We start from the raw sequence: 24,775 nt of genomic DNA, 5'->3' as shown, positions 1-24,775 counted from the left end.
TCTCTAGCTGCATATGGAGCAGAAGATGGCCTATTCCTCTATCATTGGGAAGAGAGGCCCCTTGGTCTTGCAAACTATAAACTATATATGCCCCAGTACAGGGGAATGCCAGGGCTAAGAAGTGGGAGTCGGTGGGTAGGGGAGCGGGGGGAGGGCAGTATAGGGAACTTTCAGGATAGCATTTGAAACATAAATAAAGAAAATATCTAATAGAATAACCCCTTAACCAGACTAACTAGAGGGCACAGAGACAGTATCCAAATGAACAAAATCAGAAATAAAAAAGGAAATATAACAACATAAACTGAGGAAATTTAAAAAAAAAACATCAGATCCTACTACAAAAGTCTATACTCAACAAAATTGGAAAATCTATATGAAATGGACAACTTTCTAGACAGATACCAGATGCCAAAGTTAAATCAGGGTCAGATAAACCATCTAAACAATCCCATAACCCCTTAATAAGTAAAAGCTGTAATTAAAAGTCTCCCAACCAAAACAATCCTAGATCCAGATTGTTTTAGTGCAGAATTCTATCAGACCTTCAAAGTAAACCTAATACCAATATGCTTCAAACTATTATACAAAATAGAAGCAGAAGGAACATTATCCAATTTGTTCTATGAAGGCAGAGTTACAATGATACCAAAACCACACAAAGACCAACTAAAGAAAGAGAACTTCAGATCAATTTTTCTTATGGAAATTGATGCAAAATACTCAATAAAATTCTCACAAACTGAATCCAAGAACACATCCAAACAATCATTCACCAAGATCAACTAGGCTTCATCCCAGAGATGCTGGGATGGTTCTATATGCAGCAATCCATCAATGTAATTCAATACTTAAATAAACTGAAACAAACATACAAACACACAACCATGATTATTTCATTCGATACTGAAAAAGCATTTGACACAGTTCAACATCCCTTCATGTTAAAAGTCATAGAAAAATCAGGAATTCAAGGCTCAAACTGGAACATAGTAAAAGTAATATACAGCAAACCAGTAGCCAACATCAAACTAAATGGAGACAAACTTGAAACAATCTCATTAAAATCAGGGACTAGACAAGGCTGACCTTCCTCTCCCCATCTATTCAATATAGTACTTGAAGTTTTAAGTAGAGCAATTAGACAACAAAGGGGGTCAAAGGGATACAAATTGGAAAGGAAGAAGTCAAAATATCACTATTTGCAGATGCTATGATAGTACACTTGAGTGTCCCCAAAAACTCCAGCAGAGAACTCCTATAGTTGATAAACAACTTCATCAAAGTGGTTGCATCTAAAATTAACTCAAATCAATAGCCTTCCTATACTCAAAAGATAAACAAGCTGAGAAAGAAACTAGGGAAACAACACCCTTCACAATAGTCACAAACAATGTAAAGTATCTTGGTGTGACTCTAACCAAACAAGTCAAAAATCTGTATGACAAGAACTTCAAGTCTCTGAATGAAATTGAAGAAGACCTCAGAAGATGGAAACATCTCCCATGCTTGTGGATTTGCAGGATTAATATAGTAAAATTGTCCATCTTGCTGAAAGCAATCTTCAGATTCAATGCAATCCCCTCAAAATTCCAATTCAATTCTTGATAGAATAAGAAAGAGCAATTCTCAAATTCATTTGGAATAACAAAAACCCAGGATAGCTAAAACTATTCTCAAAAATAAAAGAACTTCTGGGGGGAGGGAATCAGCATCCCCGACCCCAAGCTGTACTACAGAGCAATAGTGATAAAAACTGCATGGTATTGGTACAGAGATAGGCAGGNANATCAATGGAATAGAAGTGAAGACCCAGAAATGAACCCACACACCTATGGTTACTTGATCTTTGACAAAAAAAGCTAAAGCCATCTAGTGGAAAAAGGATAGCATTTTAAACAAATGGTGTTGATTCAACTGGAGGTCACCATGTAGAAGAATGAAAATCGACCTATTCTATCTCTTTGTACAAAGCTTAAGTCCTAGTGGATCAAGCACTTCCACATAAAACCAGATACACTAAATCTAATAGAAAAGAAAGTGGGGAAAAGTCTTGAACACATAGTCACAGGGGAAAAGTTTCTGAACAAAACACCAATGGCTTTTGCTCTAAGATCAAGAATTAACAAATGGGACCTCATAAAATTGCAAAGCTTCTTTAAGGGAAAGGATGCTGTCAATAGGACAAACCAGAAATCAACAGATTGGGGAAAGATCTTTACCAATCCTACATCTGATAGAGGGCTAATATCCAGTATATACAAAGAGCTCAAGAAGTTAGATTCCAGAGAACCAAATAACCCTATTAAAATGGGGTACAAGGTTAAACAAAGAATGCTCAACTGAGGAAACACAAAGGGCTGAGAAACACATAAAGAAATGTTCAACATCCTTAGTCATCAGGGAAATGAAAATCAAAGCAACCCTGAGATTCCACCTCACACCAGTCAGAATAGCTAAGGTCAAAAACACAGTTGACAGCAGATGCTGGTGATGGTGTGGAGAAAGAGAAACACTCCTTCAAGATGGTGGGATTGCAAGCCGGTACAACCACTGTGCAAATCAGTCTGTTGGTTCCTCAGTAAACTGGACATAGTACTACCTGAGGACCCAGCTATACCACTCCTTGGTATATACCCAGAAGATGCTCCAAATTGTAAGAAGGACACATGCTACACTATGTTCATAGCACCCATATTTATAATAGCCAGACCCTGGAATCAGCTCAGATTAGCTTCACTAGAGGAATTGATACAGAAAATGTGGTACATTAACACAATGGAATACTGGTCACCTATTGAAAAATGACTTCGTGAAATTCACAGACAAATGGATGGAAGTTGAGAATATCATCCTGAGTGAAGTGACTCAATCATGAAGGAACAAATGTGTTATGTACTCACTGATAAGTGGACGATAGCCCAAAAGTTCGGAATACCCATGATTCAATTCATAGACCATCTGAGCCTAAGAAGAAGGAAGACAAAAATGTGGATGCTTCAGTGGTTTTTTAGAAGGGTGAACAAAATCCTCACAGGAGGAAATATGGAGACCAAGGGTGAAGCAGAACCTGAAGGAAAGGCAATCCAGAGACTGTCCCACGTGGGGGTCCATCCCATGTACAGCCACCAAACCTGGATGTTATGGTGGATGCCTGGAAGTGCTTGCTGATGGAAGCCTGATAGAGCTGTCTCCTGAGAGGGGAGTCAGACAGAGTTGGATGCTTGCAGCCATCCATTTGTCTGAGCTTGGGAGTCCCCAATGAAAGAACTGGAGAGAGGACTGAAGAAACCAAGGGGATTTGCAGCCCCATGGAATGAGCAACAGTGTCAACTGTCCAGAACCCCCCAGAGGTTCCAGGACTGGACCACCAACCAAAGAATACACATGGAGTGACCCATGGCACTGGCCACATATGTGACAGAGGATGGCCTTGTTGGCTATCAGTGGGAGGAGAGGTCCTTGGGCCTGAGGGGGTTTGATGCTCCAGTGTAGGTGAATGCCAGGTCAGGAGGATGGGTATGAGTGGGTGGGGGAGCACCCTTATAGAAGCAGGGGGAGGGGATATGGGATAGAGTGTTTCAGAAGGGGAGACCTGGAAAGGGAAAAACATTTGGAAAGTAAATAAAGAAAATATTCACAAAAATATCTATCTATCTATCTATCTATCTATCTATCTATCTATCTATCTATCCATCCATCAAATTTGGTCTCTGTCCTATAATAGGTTTCCAAAAATAGTTAAGGGATAAAGTCCCTAGATACCAAGTACTTTATGGCCATTAAATGCTAGTGATATTAAATGCTAGTGATATTAAATTAGTTTTGATGCAGTTGGAATCTGACTTAGTGGTTAAGAAAAGTTTTCTCAATAACACAGAACTTTAGTTGGTTGCTGAAAATATCAGAGTGCCCTGCCAACTCTTTCTTCTCTTCTCACTGTATATATCACAGGTTACTTGACCAAAATCAGATTCCAATACAATATATAAAATGGCTCAAGGCAGGTGCTGATGGAGGAGACTGACGCCTTTGAAGCTGTAATGGATACCTTGGTAATATGAAGTTCAGATAAATACCTTTTAGCATCATGATACAGCTCCCTATCAGTCAAAGGATTTTCCTTTTCGTATGTCATTCTTAAATTTTTAGGTTACTAATAAGATTTAAATGAGGGTCCTAGCAGTTTCTTTTCCATCTTCATGGTAAAAGACCGAGGAGACACATTTCTAGCTTGAAATTTGTACATAATTTTTTTTCCAGTATGGCACTAGCTGCCTTGAGTCTCCATTGTTGTCTCTCTCTTAGCCACTAGGCAGTACAGATAAAGTATGAGCTTATGCACTGGTAGTAATGTGATCATTCATATCTCTTCTCTTCACAAGCACAGGGCCCCTTATCTACTCACAGAAGCACAGCTTTAATATAAAGCTGGAGGAAAGAAAAACATGAGACAACACTTCTTGTTCTTTTTTTAAAAATTATTTTATTAGATATTTTCTTCATTTACATTTCAAATGCTATCCCGAATGTCCCCTATACCCTACCCCTCCCTGCTCCCCTGCCCACCCACTCCTACTTCTTGGTTGTGGCGTCCCCCTGTATGGGGCATATAAAGTTTGCAAGACCAAGGGGCCTTTCTTCCCAACGATGGCTGATTAGGCCATCTTCTGCTACATATGCAGCTAGAGACTCAAGCTCAGGGGGTACTGGTTAGTTCATATTGTTGTTTCACCTATAGGGTTGCAGACCCCCTCTGCTACTTGGGTAATTTCTCTAGCTCCTCCATTGGGGTCTCTGTGTTCTATCCTATAGATGACTGTGGGCATCCACTTCTATATTTGCCCGGCACTGGCATAGCCTCACAAGAGATAGCTATACCAGTGTCCTTTCAGCAAAATCTTGCTGGCATATGCAATAGTGTCTGTGTTCGGTGGTTGATTATGGGATGGACCCCCCGGGTGGAATACTTCTTCTTAATAGAAACCACATTTTCTTTCTAAGTTATGGTACCTGAGGGCCTCATACACAGTTTGGGAGCTGACAAAGGTGGGATTTGGGAAGTTGAGAGCCTGTGACTGGGATGTTGGTCCATATGGTTTCATACAGTTTTTTTTTTTTTTTTTTTTTTTTTTTTTTTTTTTTTTTTTTTTTTTTTAAGATTCATGGAACTGGTGAAATGTGTGACACTCTTCAGAAAGATCACTGTAGAAATTAATCTCAAGGGATCATAATGGTGTAGTTAAACCATACACCAGGCCACTGCTTTAGTTCTGAGGGCCCTTAATTCATTAAATAAGGTCTGAGGGACTGATGGCAAGACTAAGACGAAGGTTTTGGGGAGAGATGAAGTAAAGGAGTGAGGAAAACATGCCTATAAGACATTGAACTCGTCATTATAGTCAGCCTTCTGTGCTTTCTTCTGGTTAAATTGTGATCTTTGACAAAAAGCAAGATTCTCATGATTTTCTACATAAGATGAAGTAGGGATTTCTAAAGGGTCCTTAATATTTTTATAGTTGTAATTTCTATTCGTAAAAGGTGATTAACATGAATAATGAGACATTTGAGTGGATAGAGCTTGAGGAACATTTCTCCCAGCTGGGAATTTCTTCATTCTATGGGCAGGGACTGTAAACAATAATTGGTAGGAGACTAAGTGATGGTTAGAATCTCCTAGGATTCTCAATGAGAACTGTCTAGACCAGGATGTCCTGTGAGTATATCTTTCTGGGATTTTTTTGATTGTTTACGGATATGGGAAGATGTTGTGGATTTGGTCTAACGCTGTATGTATTATGTTAATTTCATCCCCCAAATTGCACTAGAATCTGCACGTCTGCACATAAGACCCAGCTAGTTTTGATTGATAAATAAATTTGCCAGTGGCTAATGGCTGGGCAGGGAGACAGAGGTGGGACTTTAGAATTCCTGGGCAAGGGACTGAGGAAAGAAAAGGAAGAGAAATAGCCATGCTGGGAAAGAAGTAGAAGTTACACCTGAGGTGTCTCACAAAAAGAACATAGCTGTCATGCAGGTACTGGGGAACTCAACCTGAGAGGGCTGTAGGTCTGTCTGGGTCTGGGGCAGCCAAGATGTAATGTTAGTATGTAATAACTCAGGAATATTGGAGGGGAAGGGAATGTATTAGCCATGTGGAGGTTTGGGAGTGACTCAATCGCTGAGCTGTTTAAACATATTAAAAATAAGTCTCTCTCTCTCTCTCTCTCTCTCTCTCTCTCTCTCTCTCTCTCTCTCTCTCTCTCTGTGTGTGTGTCTTTCATTTGAGAATCCAGAGCATTGGGGTGGATAGTGAGGAATGCCACTGCAGGAATTATATGAGTAGAGATATTTGGGTTAGCAACAGATGGTGTCTAACCTGTAGGCTTGAATTCACTATTAAAAATTAATTGGACTCATGACTCCAGCCACATATGTAGCAGAGGATTGCCTTGTTGGGTATCAGTGGGAAGAGAAGCCCTTAGTCCTGTGAAGTCTTGATGCTGCAGTGTAGGGGAATGCCAAGGTGGGGAGATGGGAGTGGGTGGGTGGGTGATGGGGGAACACCCTCATAGAAACAGTGGGAAGGGGATGGGATAGTGGGTTTCTGGCACTGGGGGGGTGCGGGAAAGGGGATAACATTTGAAATGTAAATAAAGAAAACATCCAATATAAAAAGAAATTAAACAATGAAAAATATAATTGGAGATTCACAAATGGAAAACATTCACTGTGATGTAAAATTAGGAGGTGAGGAGAATTGGTTTCTTATCATAATTGTGTGGTTTTTGCCCAAGTCATGTGGGTTTGGGATTAGAACAAAAGACATGCTAAACTGGTGCACATAATTCTGGGCTTCATGTCTTAAGGCTGAGACACACCCAGGCTGATCCAGGGACATGAGAAGAGAGCTAAAGATTCAGCAAAAGCTTTCTCAGGTTCTGCAAGAAAAGGCAGGCAGCAATGAGCAGGCAGCTCCAGCTGAGGAAAAAGCATGCCACTGAGAACAAGTCTAAATAAAATATAGAAGATGAGAAATAATGGTAATTGCTTTAAAGGAAATTTTTTAAGTCTATGCTATAGTAAGTAACTGGGTTCTTTGAACATGGGCTCCATGGAAATTGTGGGATTGCTTAGCATGACATATAACAAACTGGTAGCCTGGAAATAGGCATATACAGTAAGTAGAAGGGAATTTAATTGAAATTACATAGGAACAAGGGCAGGAGATAGGGCAAAGACTCTATCTCAACAGATAGTAGAAGCTTAGACCTTTGATCTCATGTAAGAACCAAGGCAGGAGATGGTTTAGGAGCACTGTCTCAATGTATAATAATAATTGTTTATATTGCTCTAATTGATTGAAATTGTTTTAATTTTCAAAATGTTGGTTATAAGATTGGTGGTTATGATATTAAAAATTCTCTGTGAGAGAGGCCATAATAGAGCAGGCCTAAAGAAAAAGGAGGCTGATAAGTTGAATCAATCTATACTTTTGATGATTTTTGGTTGCTGAACCAAGGACACACTCTTTTGGGAGATAGGCTCTGCAGTTGGATCCCTTCCAAAGTGATATGGATCAAATATGATATCGAAAGACCCCCTAAAGATCTTGGTTACAAACAGGAAAGGAAAATTTGGGATCAAACAGGACAAGTAATATGATTGTCTGAATCCTCTACATGGGAACATCCTTGTAACTGGCTTAGACATAAAAATGTCTCTAGCCAAAAATTCATCTGAAATTAGACAATAAATCTTGGTTCAGATTGGAAAAAGATGTTTACTAATCCTAAATCTGATAGGGGGGATAATATCCAATATATATAAAGAACTCAAGAAGTTGGACTCCAGAAAACCAAATAACCCTATTTTAAAATGGGGTACAGAGCTAAACAAAGAATTCTCAACTGAGGAATATCAAATGGCTGAGAAGCACCTAAAAATGTTCAACATTCTTAATCATCAGGGAAATACAAATCAAAACAACTGTGAGATGCCACCTCACACCAGTTAGAATGGCTAAGATCAAAAACTCAGGTGACAGCAGATTCTGGTGAGGATGTGGAGAAAGAGGAACACTCCTCCACTGCTGGTGGGATTGCAAGCTGGTACAACCACTCTAGAAATCAGTTTGGAGGTTCCTCAGAAAATTGGACATAGTTCTCCCAGAAGATCCAGCAATACCTCTCCTGGGCATATACCCAGAAAATGCTCCAACTTGCAACAAGCACACATGCTCCACTATGTTTATAGCAGCCTTATTTATAATAGCCACAAGCTGGAAAGAACTCAGATGTCCTTCAACAGAGGAATGGATACAGAAAATGTGGTACATTTACACAATGGAGTACTACTCAGCTATTAAAAACAATGAATTCATGAAATTCTTAGACAAATGGAATGATCTGGAAGATATCATCATAAGTGAGGTTGCCCAGTCACAAAAGAACACACATGAAATATACTCACTGATAAGTGGATATTAGCCCAGAAGCTCAGAATACCCAAGATACAATTTGCAAAACACATGAAACTCAAGAAGAAGGAAGACCAAAGCATAGACACTTCGATCCTTCTTAGAAGGGGGAACAAAATACCCATGGAAGTAGTTAAAAAGACAAAGTTTGCAGCAGAGACTCAAGGCATGACCATCCAGAAACTGCCCCACCTAGGGATCCATTTCATAAACAGCCACCAAAACCAGACACTATTGCAGATGCCAACAAGAGCTTGCTGACAGGAGACTGATATACCTATCTTCTGAGAGACTCTGCCAGTGCCTAATACAGAAGATGGAGCACAGGGTCTCCAATGAAGGAGCTAGAGAAAATACCCAAGTAGCTGAAGGGGTTTGCAGCCCCCTAGGAGGAACAACAATATGAACCAACCAGTAACTCTAGAGCTCCCTGGGACTAAACCACCAATCAAAGAAAACACGGGGAGACTCTTGGCTCTAGCTGCATATGTAGTTGAGGATGGCCTAGTTGGTCATCAATGGGAGGAAAGGCCCTTGGTCCTATGAAGGTTCTATGCCCCAGTATAGAGGAATGCCTTGGCCAGGAAGCAGGAGTGGCTGTGTTGGGGAGCAGGTTAAGAGGGAAAAGTATAGAGGATTTTCGGAGGGGAAACTAGAAAAGGGAATAACATTTGAAGTGTAAATAAAGAAAATATGTAATTAAAAAAAATCTCGTTGGTTTTGGAATCCTTACGACTCATCATGCCATCCTTCATGTGGCATGAGTCAAGTTTTATTACAACTGGCTATTGATCAAATTAACTCATAAAAGTGATAGTTGCCTTTCACCAACTCAAATAAGGAGTTAAAATTCATCCTTAACTGATCTGTACACTTTGCACAATCCATATGAATATATTAATAGTACTAAGATTTTGGTTTTAAGATTCATATATTGCAGAATGTTCAGCTCTGACAAGATTCATCCTCAGTAATGCTGAAATGACCTGCTGTTTTGGCTCCCTGACTCCTGAAGCTGTTTCCCGAGTCTTGCTCCCAGAACAGCTTCAAAATAGTTAGTATTCTCAATGACCTCAGTCCATCCAGGCTTTCACATGAATCCAGTCAGAACTTCAGTCAAACCCTGAACCTTCTGGATAGCATCTCTTACCTAGTCTCTGTACACTTAGAAATCTTCATATTTGATGCAAAACCGAAGTTATAATTTCTTACATTGGTATGAAATTTATATATTGATACAGGTTTAAGGTTTTTGTTTGCATACATCTCTGTATATTTATACAAAATTTAAAATTAATTTTGTTACTCTTCGATAGGCATTGTGCCAATGCAACCATTTAAGAAATCAAGGCTTAGACCCAGCCCTTCTAATAGCTGATATTGCAATGTGTTTAGGATGATTAAATAATGCAAGTTAAGGGCCTGATAGTAAATTAATGATTATATTATATTCTGATTTAATTATAATAAAGTATTTTCAATATTATACAAATAGAAATAGCTAAGGGTAGTTAACAGTCCAGATATACTATACATATATAAAATAGGCTTCAAAAGCATCAGAAATCCACAAAATATGGCATTTAAAATCATTGCATTATTAATAGATCTTTTGTCTAGGAAACATATCTGCTCCTGACAGTATTCCTTCATTGTACAAAGAAGATATGGAGTATCATATCCTTCATATAAAATTGCTCTTTTTTATTTGCAGACAAAAAAAAATACTGTCCAGCAAAGAACACATGATGCAGGATACTTGACAGCTTAGCTCTGCCATGACAAGGTAAGCTAGTCTTTCATAATTTCCACATCTGTCAGATGGTTCTGGACCAGAAGGCTGAACACAGATACTATGACATTTTGAGAAATAGGGGAATGTCCAGGTAGTCAGCTGTCTCTAAAATTTGTTTAAATTTCAGAAGTTATGTTTTGTGCATCCTGTAGATTCAGATAAAATTTAATTCATTCTCAGATCTCTAATGGTGTTGAAGACTGGTTGAAGTCTCACAATCAGAGTTGAGCTCTTTAGCATTAAGAAAGATGATCTAGATTTAAAAGGATGCTTTTCTGATGACATTACAAGTTAAAATCAAACAAAATTCAGGTGTAGATTTGTAAACTCTTTAAGTTAGGGTAGATGTTAGAGTAATGAACCTAAATTGACAAAATTGATGAACTGGATGTCATTGGTGTATATCATACTTTATAGCTGACTAATGTTCAATATATATCTATAAGAAAAGGCATTCTAGCAGACAAAAGGTGGGGGAATGTATGGATTTGTCTAATGCAGCATGTATTATGTTAGTTAGTCCCCCAATATTGTACAAGAATCCACAATCCACATGTAAGACCCTGAGGGACCCTGCCCCCCAGTTGGTTTTGATTGGTAAATAAAATTGTTGGCAGCCAATGGCTGGGCAGGGAGACAGAGATGAGACTTGAGGATTCCCAGGCAAGGGACTGAGGAGGGAGCAGAAAGTTCCATGCCAGGAGAGGAGTAGATCTGAGGTGTGCCAGACAGAGAACATAGCCGTCATGTAGGTGTTGGGGAACTCAGCCTGAGAGGGCTACAGGTCTGCGTCCAGGGCAGTCAAGATGGAATATAAGTTTTAGTAAGTAATAACTTAACATTGTTGGAGGGGAGTGTATTAACCAAGTGGAGGTTTGAAAGTTGACAAGCCATTGAGCTGTTTGAGGCCTCTCTCTCTCTCTCTCTCTCTCTCTCTCTCTCTCTCTCTCTCTCTCTCTCTCTCTCTCTNTNTGTGTGTGTGTGTGTGTGTTGAATTTGAGAACTCAGAACATTGGGGCAGGGAGGAAGGAGCGATGCTACCACTGCAAGGGTAATTTGAGTAAAATTATTTGATTAGAGCAACACAAAGATCCAGCCTGGAAGTGGGTAATACCATTCCCTCATTTGGTGTCCTGAACTGTATAAAAATAAAGTGTAAAGTTTACTAATACACATGTATGTATCTCTTCTCCCTGTTCTTATATATTATGTAACTCCTCAAGTTCTTGTGTGACTTCTTCATAATGATAGATTATAACCTGGAATTGTGAGCCAAATAAATCTCATGTCCTCTAACTTGCTTTTTATAGTACACTTTATCGCAGGAGGAAACTATAACCAGGTAATTAAATGTCCAAGACTGCTCCTCTGTTGGCTGAGCACCTTTGCTGCTTCCATATGATTCCTGATATGAAACCAAATTCGCTGGCTTTGTTTGGACATAGTAGCACTTGAGAGAAACATGCTTTCTGCCTTTTCAGCAACAAGAGTTTACTGAAAAGTTTATGTGATATTTGGATCTTGTTAAGCATGTAATCAAAGTTCTTTTCCTCCCAAGAGATGGCAAAAATTATTTTGAATGAGTGATATTATTTAGACAATATTGCAAAAAGGTACACAATGAAGTAGCCTTGATACTGATTTTAGTTTTATATGGCCCAAAGCTTTTCCCTATCAGCAAAGACTTGGAGGTAATTTTCCTTTATTATTATTACTATTACTATCATCATCATCATGAAGCTAATATTATTTTGTTTTAGCTTTCTATAACAACAGGGCCATACTTTTCAAATATCCATCCTTTCTTTTACACACCTGTCCATCAACCTATCAGTAAATATCTATAGGACTTTGTACTGGGAACAGAGCTAAGCACTGAGAAATGGCTAAGACATGATCCCAAGCCTGTAGAAATGCACAGTACAGTCTCTGTCTCTGTCTCTGTCTCTGTCTCTGTCTCTGTCTCTGTCTCTGACTCTGTCTCTTTCTCTTTCTCTGCCTCTCTTTGTGTGTATGTGTGTGTGTAAGACACATACACACACACATATACACAGAGAGAGAGAGAGAGGGAGAGAGAGAGATCAGTTATAGCAGAATGATGAATGTTCTAATAAGGCTCAAAGCAGGATGCTCAACTGCTCGACAGAGATGTAGGTAAGTGATTATCTGTTTTACTTCATCTATCTAAAGTTCTTTGGTTCCTCAAAGTATAAGCTATGATTCCAAAATCTCAGGGGTACAGGATTGGGGATGTAGCCTTAAAACAAGATAAGAGGAAATAACTACTACTAATTTGGAGATTAAAGGAGATAATTGTGTGATTTATTTCCAGAGTTTCTGCATATCTGTACATTAATTCTCTCAATGTTCTTTCCTCTCTGGGGCATAAATACATGCTATAGTATGGCAGGCTCCATTTCCACTCCAGTCTACCTATTTCCAACCTGCTCTAGAACTTGATTCTTTGAAAAGCCTGTCCATATCTATTGAGTTTCTTGCAATCTGATATGAAAGAAGGATTACTAGAGTTCACATCTCTAACTCTACTCAAGATCAATCAGAAAACCATTGCTAAGGCTTGAGACCAAGTTGAACAAGTACTCCGCAGTTTCTCCAGATTTTTCCTTGGCTTCGTCAATCTATAAAGTATAAATTGCAGCTTAGGAAAAAAGACTCTGGAAGTGGAGACACAAATCCCTGAGCAGAAAGGAAGAAAATAAATATAGCCAAATACTACAGTGATTTTTATTACTACCATAAATATGAATTGGAGGAGAAAATTAGGTAGTCATTGTGACTTGACTCATTTTAACATCCGCGTCAGGGTGCATTGCATTGAGAAAGATGATTTTATTGACTTTATGGTGACAGGTTTTTAATGGTGTGTATGACTTAGAAGGAGATCTTCAACCAAAGGTGTGGAAAGGTTCTACATCACACATCACATTGACTATAATCCACAAACCTCATTATAGAGACAATCCCTCCAAAAATTCCTCCATGAAATGCCTATGTAAGTTTCTTTGGTTTGTTTAAGAGTTAGCTGCTTGGCAGACATTTCTGTGAACTATATGGTTGAAGCATGTTGCTAGCTAGACCATTCATAAAATGTGATTTTTAACGGTTACGAAAAAATATGAAGACCAGCTAAAAGAGAGGAGAATTTACTGGTATTTTTGAAGTCATAAATGCTAAATTTAAAAACAAAGCAGATAAGGATTTTTTCATTATTGTTGCTCAGTATTTTTTGTTTTGTTTTTAGCATTGAATTTGCTATATAAACTTCTTACTTGGGTAATATTAATATGACTTTGGGGGAAAAAAGGATGCAATTTCTAAGTGTTGGCACTTTGAGAGAAACATATTTCAACATACAGATCAAGGCCAGCCCACTCTGGCGACTCAACAATCTACTGTTGCTACTTCATCTAAACTTTGGACAAAAGCCCAGAAATCGGACCAGTCCTTTGAAGGTCTGATTTAGGACAAGGGAATGAATGGGATTTTGTAAGTTATATGTCAACAGTGCTGTATGAAACTTTAAGACCTCATGCATCTATATGTGATGAGCCATGAATTTTGGCCATCACATTTGATGTTTGCCCTGACAGCTTTTGATTTTACTTTGGTGTATCCTTACTACTTCTTTCTTTCTGGAATGGAAATGCTTATTCTATACCATTGTGTACTGAAAGTATAGAACTGACATTTAAACTTAATTAGACGTAGTTAAGAAATTTGAGTCTCAGAAAGAAATTGGGGCTTTAGTATAGTGTTTAAAATTTAAAGAGTATAAGAACTTTTGAATCTGAATTGAATGCATTTTGTATGCTCAGATGTCTGGACTCTCATGAGACCTGATGTAGAATGTTATGGTTGAAAGTGATGTGTTTTGGTGTCAAATTGACAAATGGCAGAGTTGATCGTCAGACTGACATGATTTAGAATCACCTAGGAGACACAATAGTTAAGGAGTAGCCACTGAAGGGTGTTACATGAGACATAACATGATGCAATTTATAAGTTGGGAGTCCAAGATTAAGTTAGCCGTAGCTATACTGATGAAGTATGTGAGGTTAATTTTATTTTTGAGACAGGGTCTCCTGTATCCTGCACTACCCACCAGCTTACTGTATAAGGGAAACTGGCCTCAACCTCATCCTTCCTACCTCTACCTCTCCAGTACTTGCATTACAGACATGACCATTCCATAGTTTCTGATGGTTAAGCTTCATTACGAATCTGTTTGAATTGAGCCACACCCTTAAGATTTGCTAGAGTGTATCTCGGAGTATGTCTGAGGACTCTGACCTAAATAAAGTGTTAATCCATCCACGAAGTCAATGCTGAATAGACTATTAAGAAACGGGAAGATGAGGCCTGGATGAAGAAAGCAGGTAATTGGGGCCGGTCTTGGGAGCTACATTTTGCCTTGGTGCATTCCTGTTAGTTGCTACGCCCTGCTTTCTGTCCATAATGTGAACTGCTCCTCTAATGTGAACTGCTCCTCTATGCTCCCTCCCTGCCATGACATTAAGCTATGGAAAATTATCAGGTATTTGATGGAATGTACATATATAATTGTGTCAGACATTTTGTCACACCAATGCTAAGTTTAAATAATATTCGATCACATTGTATTACATCAAAGAATTGGGGTTATGGAGGGACAATGGAAATTAGGGAACGTAAAATACATTCTAGAGGATTTTGAAAAGAAGAAATCACAAATTTGTTTGAAGATGATTATAGATAAAACAAAAGCACTTCCATTTTATTATTCAAGAACATGCATATTAATTTGTTTAATCAAATCTTCCACCTTGTTTCCTCTTCTCCACTTCTTCCCCACCCAACCTATCCCTGATTAATTTGACTGTGGTAAAGTAAGCATATAATTTCAGTAGCACATGGTAGAAGATAACCAACTACTTCATGGCTGGGAAGAATTAAAAATACTGAGAAGGGAACTTGGTCTGAGAATACCCTTTAAGAGTACCTCCCCCATGACTGAAAGACCCTCTAGGTTTGAGGCCAGAGCCTTACCAGCTTTTCACAGAGGCCTTGTTATATGGAGAAGGAACAAAGTTTCTTTCTTGAAAACAGGAACATGCTTTGCAAAGACAGTAATGCCAAGGACAAGGGCACAGGGGGAGTTTTGGCTTTGGACACTGAAAACCTAACACTTTTCACCCTAACTTCCATAGTTATCAGTTGCAAGGCCCACCATATGTTCAGTCTCTTATGTCTTGACCTTGTCCCCATTGTTGAACATTCTTTTGATTAACTTCTTGATGACTTTTTCCCATTGTATGGTAGCTGTCCAATGACTCTGTCCCATTGTTTTCACACACACACACACACACACACACATACATATATATATATATATATATATATATATATATATATATATATATATATATATATATTGCTGTGCTTCTTAATAAACTTGCTTGGCATAAGACATAACTTGTGCTAAATCTCTCAGCCCCAGCTCTCTGTTTTTATCTTCGACTCTGTCCCTCCTACTTAGGACAAGATTACTGAAGAACAATCTGCCCATACTGGTCAGATGCCTCCCAGATTTTTGTGAGGATAAAATACATTTAGTTTGCAATGTATAGAGAAATCAAACCAAACTAATTTGGAAGCTTGATGTCTTGTTTGCTATCATTCATAGTGTTGAAAGGTTCTAGATAAAATGCTGGGAGGTGAAAGACTTAAGCAGTCTTACCCAGATGAGAGACTTTATTGAGTAGAGTACCAATCAGTTAGGCAGTATTATACCCACCTGAGCACCAGTGCCATTACTGGATGGAAGTAATTAACTCTCTGATTGAACTTGAGACTCACTCCAGAAGGGGGTAGTTGATGCTGCCAAAGAAACAGGGCCGAGGAGATCCTAAACCCTGAAGGTGAACTTGATACCTTTTCTTTTTCTTCTCCAAATCGATTGGAACTTTATTTACTGGCCTTTTAAAAACATATTTCTGCACTTTATAAAATACGATAGATGCTATTGATAGAGCTTGTCTACTTGTTAATAAGCAATTTGCCCAGAACAAGGCTTTTAAGCTATAATTTATGGCATTACTTTTTGCCTCTTTTTTTTAGATTTTTTTTATTAGCTATTTTCTTTATTTACATTTCAAATGTTATCCCCTTTCCTAGTTTCCCCTCCGAAAATCCCCTATACCCTCCCCTTCACCCTGCTCTCCAACCCACCCACTCCTGCTTTCTGGCCCTCCCCTATACTGGGGCATAGAACCTTCACAGGACCAAGGACCTCTCCTCCCTTGATGAGCAACTAGGCCATCCTCTGCTACATATGCAGTTAGAGCCATGAATCCCACCATGTATTTTCTTTGGTGGTTTAGTCCCAGGAAGCTGAAGGAGTTTGCAGCCCCATTGGAGGAACAACAATATGAACTTACTACTTCTGTTTAGCCAAGTTGTCATTGTGCCAAGATATCTTCTAAAAGCTCTGTCAGCCTTAATCAGGGAAGCCTTTGCTATGAATAGTAGTGAATTCAGTTCTATGGGTTCCCAAGATGCTGAGAGTAAGTTGAGTTTTCAGTTGAGTGTACAGTCATAAACAAGACGTTTCCTATCACCTCTAAGGTGTAGGGGTGATTGTGGGATAAGGAAAAGAAAGAATGTAAGGTCTAGAAGCCAGAGAAAATGACTGTGAAATGCTGTCTATAGTCTGTGACAGAACCAGCACAACCATGACCTCATAGCAGCAATATGACTTTACAGGCTACCTACAGTGTGTCTAGACAAGACTGGGAACATCATCAGCCAATTCCAGATTGGGGAAGGGCCCACAGGGTTCTACTGCTTTCTGCTGAAGTATTGGTTACTGATGAATCCCTGGGGAGAATCAGTTTTTGTATTCAGCTGTACACCCATTAAGGTGCCCACTAAGTACCAATGTATAATTCCCAATCTATTTCCACACATATGACCCTTGTTAAACTCAGTAGATTTCACAGGCACACACACACACACACACACACACACACACACACACACACACCAAACAGTAGACATGAATTTTTGTTAGAGAATTTTAGAGAGAAGAGAGTGTCAGTTGGGTTGGAAGAGAGGTTAGAGAGTGTAGGAGTTATACTAAGAAGAATGTACTTCATATGTGTATGAAATTGTCACTGAAAAAACACAATAAAATAAAAATATCGAAAACCTTTTTTTATGGTGCCATCAGGAGGTGGGAATGAGAAAACTCTGTGGAACGTTCATGGTTCGCAGTGTAGATGCTCTTATCCCTTGTACTTTCATGAGAGATTAAGAGATAGTCACAAGAGAAAAGACACAGAGGAGAGGATGGCCTTCTACAGGCTGAGACAGAATGAAACCAACTTGCCAGGAGAGTCATCTTGAATTTCTGGTCTCCAGAGTTACTATAAAATAATCATTAAGCTCCCTACTTTGTGCTGCTTTGCTATGTATGCTCTATTGTACTACAATAATATCTGTGGAAAGTATCAAAGCCCTTACTAAGGGGATTGGAGATCAAATTCCCTAAGAAACTAAGGATTAAATAGCACCTGCCTTATGGTGCCCGAAACTCAAACCCTACTCAGCTCCATTAATTCGTAGGTGAAATGTTCTTTTAATTTCTGCAGTGGACTGTGGGGTTTACACTCACCTTCACTTTGAGGATCATGAGAGCTTTAGCATTCAGTTTTAGGCATCCATGGGCATGTGTCTCTTCATATAGGTTCCTTTCTTGGGGTGCTAGAGCTTAGTTCCTGTGCCTGAGCCTTCTTGTGTTAAAGATGTGAGGGTTGGCCAAAGGGTAAAATGCGGCAGAAGACCCAGACCTGCAGCTTAATTGGGTTGCAGGTTTTCTGGAAGGATTTAGGCAACTAAATATACCTTTTTGAACTAACTTAAGATCCATACAAGAACCTCACTGATGATAAGCTCACTTCCACGAAACCCTAAGAGACTCCGTTTAGGATTTGACAAACGTTTCATTTTAATTTCTCTTGGAGAATAGACTTTGAACATTATTTTCGAGATGGCAATAAATATAACATACATTTAAATGGGTTTTATTTTACATTTTAATGTGTCTGTGCACGCCAACATGTTAAAATGTGTTGCTAGGTTGAGTTGAAATGAGCTTCGGAATAACATCTTGTCATCTGGGTGCACATATTTAATGAGTACTGCTACTTTCTGCACTCATCCGTCTGACTTGGTCTGACATGGCTGCTGCACATTTCCAGTGACATAATTGTGTGTGTGTGTGTGTGTGTGTGTTTGAGACCAGGGTGCATTCACACCTGCTCACTTGAGGGCCAGGTCAAGTTAATTTGCATTTGCTCTCCTCACAGCATGAGACTTGTCTGTACACTCCACACCAACTCACACATCTTGAAAACATCACATTAGTGCTAAAACGGATGCTTCCATTCTGACTTTATGATGAGGAATGCATGACTTTATTAGGTGTTGTTAACAATTCAAGTTTGAAACAGATATTTCCTACCACTTCACTTGTGCACTTCTGGGTGAGATGAGTTGAGCAGGGCCCAAAGTTGCTGGGAAAGTTGCTTTGAAACAAAGCAGAAACTATGACCATTTGCAACTGTTTAACTAAAAAAAATAAATATTTTACAAATGTGCAAGCAAAGTAAAATAAAAGAATAAACCAGATGCCGAGGATAACATGATTGTTTAATTTTTCACATTTTGAACAGTTGGCTCACAACCACCAATGATACACTTTATCTATTGAAGTTCTATGTCTGTGTGGATACTGGGATTCTATGTAAGACTAACTTTCATCAAGGATAAAAAGAAATCACTAGTTCAAGTGACCTCCAATATTCCTTTAGAATACACCCTTGAGTCTTTCAAAGTAGGTATGAGCAAAGTATAGGGAAGAATGAGTTAATGACTTAGGGAAGGGAACAGACTGTCAGTCTCTTTAACAGGGAGGACTCAGCCAGCCAGTCAGACACACACACACACACACACACACACACACACACACACACACACACACTTTTGGAGGCATCATGTTCATTCAGTTTCTAACTATACAAATATATGGTCCAGAAAAAAAAACACAAAGTTATCAAAAAATTCTGTATATTTTTTGTAATTCAGAAACTCAGGAAATCATTTATTATCATTACCATTGTGTGCTATATATAACTGCATGATGTATTCATTAATATAACTGGCAGCACAGTAGCTCATTTAGAGTATTGTTGCCACAAACACAGGAGTAAGACAAACAGATCCATTGTGAGACTTAGGACGGCCATAGCAGTTCTTCAGCTGCATTATAATCATATCAGACTACTATTTACATTTACTGTGCTATTGTCAAAATGTTCTTACATGGTTCACAACTTTGCTTTCTTTTTCTTTCATATTTTCACACACTGTATTCAGATTATAGCTTCCCCTCCCTCTGTTCCTCCCAGTTCCTCCCCACCTCCTCTCCCATCTGGATCTACTCCTTTCTGTCTCTCATTGGAAAACAGGCATCTAAGGGATCATAACATAACATAACAACACAAAACAACACAATACAACACACACAACATAATATATCATAACATCACATCACATCACAACACAACATAACATAACATAACATAACACAACACAACATAACACAACACAACACAACACAACACACAACATAACATAACACAACACAACATAACACAACACAACATAACACAACACACAACATAACACAACACAACACACAACATAACATAACACAACACAACATAACATAACACAACATAACACAACACACAACATAACATAACACAACACAACATAACATAAGACAACATAACACAACACACCAACATAACACAACATAACATAACATAACACAACACAACACAACACAACATAACATAACACAACATAACACAACACAACCACATAACACAACATAACATAACATAACACAACACAACACAACAACATAAAACAGAAACAAACAAATAGGGATAGCACAAAACAAACAAACAGACAAAAAGGAACCCAAGAGAAGGTACAAAAACCAGATCTAGACACAGAGAAACACTCATTAGCATGTTTAGGAATCCCAGAAGAACATAGAACCAGAGCCATGATTTACATGCAAAACCTGTAGGGTTAAAAAACAAAAACAAAACAACAAACCAGCCCTTACCAATAAAATATTATGAGACAAGAAACCTCCAAAATTGCTGAGGAATTCGTTTTCTATTGGCTATCTACTGCTGGGTACGCAGCCCATACTTTAGAGTAATTTGTTTCCCTTGTGCGACTTCCTTGGAGAAAACTAATTTTTATATCAATTGGAGACAGCATCTGGGCTCAGCAGTAAGCGTTCTGTGGTCTCTCATCTTTGTGCATTGTCTGGCTGTGGACCTCTGTCTTTAAACATATCTGCTGCAGGAGGAAGCATCTCTGATGGTGGCTGAGCAAGGCACTGATGTAGGAGTAAAGACTGCCCTGATAAGTCCTTGGTATATCTAATATCAGGTTTTTGTTCACCCAAGGAGTACCACATAAGGGTTCTACTTAATGAAGTGCACATTAAATCAAATGAAGAATTATTGGTATTAACTCTTCTTTGAAAGTTTGGTGGAATTCTATGCTAAAACCACCTGGTCCTGGACTCTTATTTCTCTTGGGAGACTGTAAATTGTTGCTTCTATTTCACTAAGACAGCAGCTCTCAACCTATAGGATCTTTCACAGGAGTTTCCCTAATGTGGAAAACAGATACTTACATTCCAGTTCATAACAGTAGCAAAATTACAGTTATGAAGTAATATCAAAAATAATTTTATGGTTGGGTTCACCCCAACATGAAGAATTGTATTAAATAGTTGCAGCATTAGAAAGGTTGAGACCCACTACACTAGAGTTTATACATCTGTTTAAATTGCTTATCTTACCTCAGTTTAACTTTTGTGGGTGGTTTGTTTTGTTAAAATTATCCATTTCTGTTAGGTTTTCCCATTTGTTGAAGTATAGGTTTTAAAATATGTCCTTATGATTATCTGAATTTCCTTATGTTTGTTTTTATGCCACCATTTTCATTTCTAATTTTTACTTAGGGTTTTTTCTCTCTACCTTTTAGTAATTTAGACAAAGGTTTGTCAATCCCATTGATTTTCTCAAAGAACCAATTTTTTTGTTTCATTGATTTTTGTGTGGTTTTTTTTTTGTTTATTTGTTTCTATTTCAATAATTCTGTCCATGTTTGATTATTTCTTGCCACCTATTCCTTTTGGGCATGATTCCTTCTAGATCTTTCAAGTATGCTGTTAATTTACCAATATGAGATCTCTCCAATTTTTATGCAGTCATTTATTGTTATGAACTTGCCTCTTAGAACCACTTTAATTGTGTCCCATAAGTTTGAATATGTTGTGTATTTATTTTCATTGAATTACAGATGTTAAAAATTCAAATGAAATATTGATGGATTTTTTTCCCTTTCATGACTATGTAGTGTCTTTCCCTATCCATCATGATTAATTTTACTCTGAGGTCTATTTTGTCAGATATCACAATGACTACACTTGCTTGCTTCTTAGGTTCATTTGCTTGGAATGATTTTTCCTGTCCTGTTGCCTAGAGGTGTTGTCTATCTTTGATGTTGAGTATGTTTCTTAGATGCAGCAGAAGGACAATCCTGTTTTCACAACCATTCTTCTAGCTTTTGTCTTTTGATTGGGGAATTGAGACCATTGATGTAGAGAGTTATTAATAACAGTGCTTATTCACTCCTTTTATTTTGTTTTCTCCACCTCTTTTGAGTTTTTGGACTTGGGTTATTTTGGGGTGGTGCTGGTAGTGGTAGTGGTGATGTTTAGCCTCTTCAGATTAAAGATTTCTTTCAAGCACCTTCTGTAGTTTGCACAGTTATACTGCTTAAATTTGGTTTTATCTTGTAATGTCTTTGTAATGTCTATTATGATGGAATGTTTTGCTCAATACAGTAGTCTGAGCCAGTCTTTTAAGTTTGTAGAACATCTGTCCAGACCTTTCTGGGTTTGAGAATCTCCACTGAGAATCAGGTGTTATTCTAATAGGTCTCCTTTTATATAATACTCCTTGTGGCTTTTATTACTCTTTCTAGTTCTGTACATTTTTTATTATATGTGCCTAGAGGGCTTTCTTTGCTGGTCCAGTCTATTTGGCGCTCTGCATGCTTCTTGTATCTTACATCTCTCTTTTTAAAGATAAGGGCAAAGAAAAGGGTCCCAAGAACAGTAAAAAAAAAAAAATCAGAGATGCACCTGCTCCTACTGTTATGAGTCCCACAAAACTACCATTCTAATAGCTGTAACATATGCAGGGAACCCAGTAGAAACTGACTCAGTCCTGTGTTTGCTGCTTCAGTCCCCGTGACACCCTATGGTCTCTGCTTACTTGATTCAATGGGCCATGTTCTCCTGATGCCATCATAAGAGAGGCTTCCTATGGCTGCAGATGGGAACAGATACAGCGTTTCACAGCCAGACGTTATGTGGAGAGAGTGTACATTGGAGGTCTCCATCAGGTTTCTCCCCTCAGTCATCCAAGAACCCTGTGGAAAAGAGAGAGGAAAGGTTCTAGGAGTCTGAGGAGATGTAGGACAACAAGAAAGCAAGTTTTTTGTGTAAAAGAATGTCTTCCCTAAGGTGGGGTTCAAGAAATCAGCTCTGGACATGAAGAAGATAACATTTTTATACCACATTTCCAAATGTGGTTTTGTGTAAGCAAATAGTGGGCTACAGCAGCAGAAAACAATCATAACAAGTTGGCCATAACAACACCCTGAAACAAAGGGATCGTTGCAAGGTGGTCACAACAAGGTGGTCTTCTCCGCCTCCTGAAACAAAAGCATTGTTGTCCATTCCTGGAAAAGATAGTACAGAATCATTTGTTGTTAAGGTTATAGGTGGGGCATAGCTTAATCCTTGAAGAACAGGGTTGTAATCTTAAATAGAAATGAACCTAGTTTGACTTTGCTCTAAGATGGCTTCCAAGTTTCACATGGAAAGCTGTTTATCAGGAGTGATAGAGGAGAGCTATCAGAGCTTGCCTTGGAACTAGACTGACCCACTGTAATAAAAGGCTTCTGCACTAATACTTTTTGTGGATCGAGGACTAGCAGGCTTGAAGTAATGTCCCGATTTTAATACTGATTATTATCATGATAAAATACATACAACAAGAGGCCCTAAACAATAGCAGTTTAAATAGAGCAGGGAGTATTTTTCTTTCTTATTATAACCAGGATACGGGAGAGAGAAGATATTGTACTCTGTTCTGCATAGATGTCTTGAAATCCTACTTCCCTCTGTTTTATTTCATTTTAAGGACATCACCTTTATATGTGTGATTCAAAATGGCTCCCATGTCAGTGGAATGGAAAATTGGACGTGAAAACAAGGGAATGGATGCCAATGATTAAATAAGAGAGACTGAAGTAGACTGGATCATTTATGCTTGCATTATCTTGCTTAGACCTGCATATATGGCTATTCATAGTTGTAAATATATAAGGAAACAGAAGCTAGAAGCAACCCAGATATCCCACAACAGGGGAATGGTTACAGAAAACGTGGTACATTTACACAATGGAATACTACTCAGCTATTAAAAATAATGATTTCATGACATTTGTAGGCAAATGGATGGAACTTGAGAATATCCTCCAGAGTGAGGTAACCCAGTCACAAAAGAACACATATAGTATGTACTCACTGATAAGTGAATATTAGCCCAAAATTTCAGAATACCCAAGATTCAATTCACAGACCATATGAAGCCTAAGAAGAAGGAAGACCAAAATGTGGATGCTTCAGTGCTTCGTAGGAGGGTGAACAAAATACTCATAGGAGGAAAGATGGAGACAATGTATGGAGCAGAGACCGAAGGAAAGGCCATTCAGAGACTGCCCCACCTGGGGATTCATCTCATATACAGCCACCTAACCTGGATGTTATTTTGGATGCCAGGAAGTGCTTGCTGATAGAAGCCTGCTATGGCTGTCTCTTGAGAGGCTCTGCCAAAACCTGACAAATACAGAGGCTCACAGATAACCATTGGACTGAGCACGGAGTCACTGATGGAGGAGTTGGAGAAGGGACTGAAGGATCTGAGTGGGTTTGCAACCCCATGGAGGGAGCAACAGTGTCAACAGACCAGACCCCCCCCCCCGAGATCCTGGGGATTGGACCTCCAACTAAAGAATACACATGGAGTGACCAATGGAGCTGGCCACATATGTGGCAGAGGATGGCCTTGTTGGACATCAGTGGGAAGAGAGGACTTTGGGCCTGAGGGTGTGTACTAGCTAGTTTTGTGTCAACTTGACACAAGCTGGAGTTATCACAGAGTTGGGGAAATGCTTCCATGAGATCCAGCTGTGGGGCATTTTCTCAATTAGTGATCAAGGGGGAGAGGCCCCTTGTGGGTGGGACCATCTCTGGGCTGGTAGTCTTGGATTCT

The sequence above is a fragment of the Mus pahari genome, chromosome 13, assembly GCF_900095145.1.
Source record: "Mus pahari chromosome 13, PAHARI_EIJ_v1.1, whole genome shotgun sequence".
NCBI lineage: Eukaryota > Metazoa > Chordata > Mammalia > Rodentia > Muridae > Mus > Mus pahari.
Note: the sequence above shows the minus strand (reverse complement) of the source record.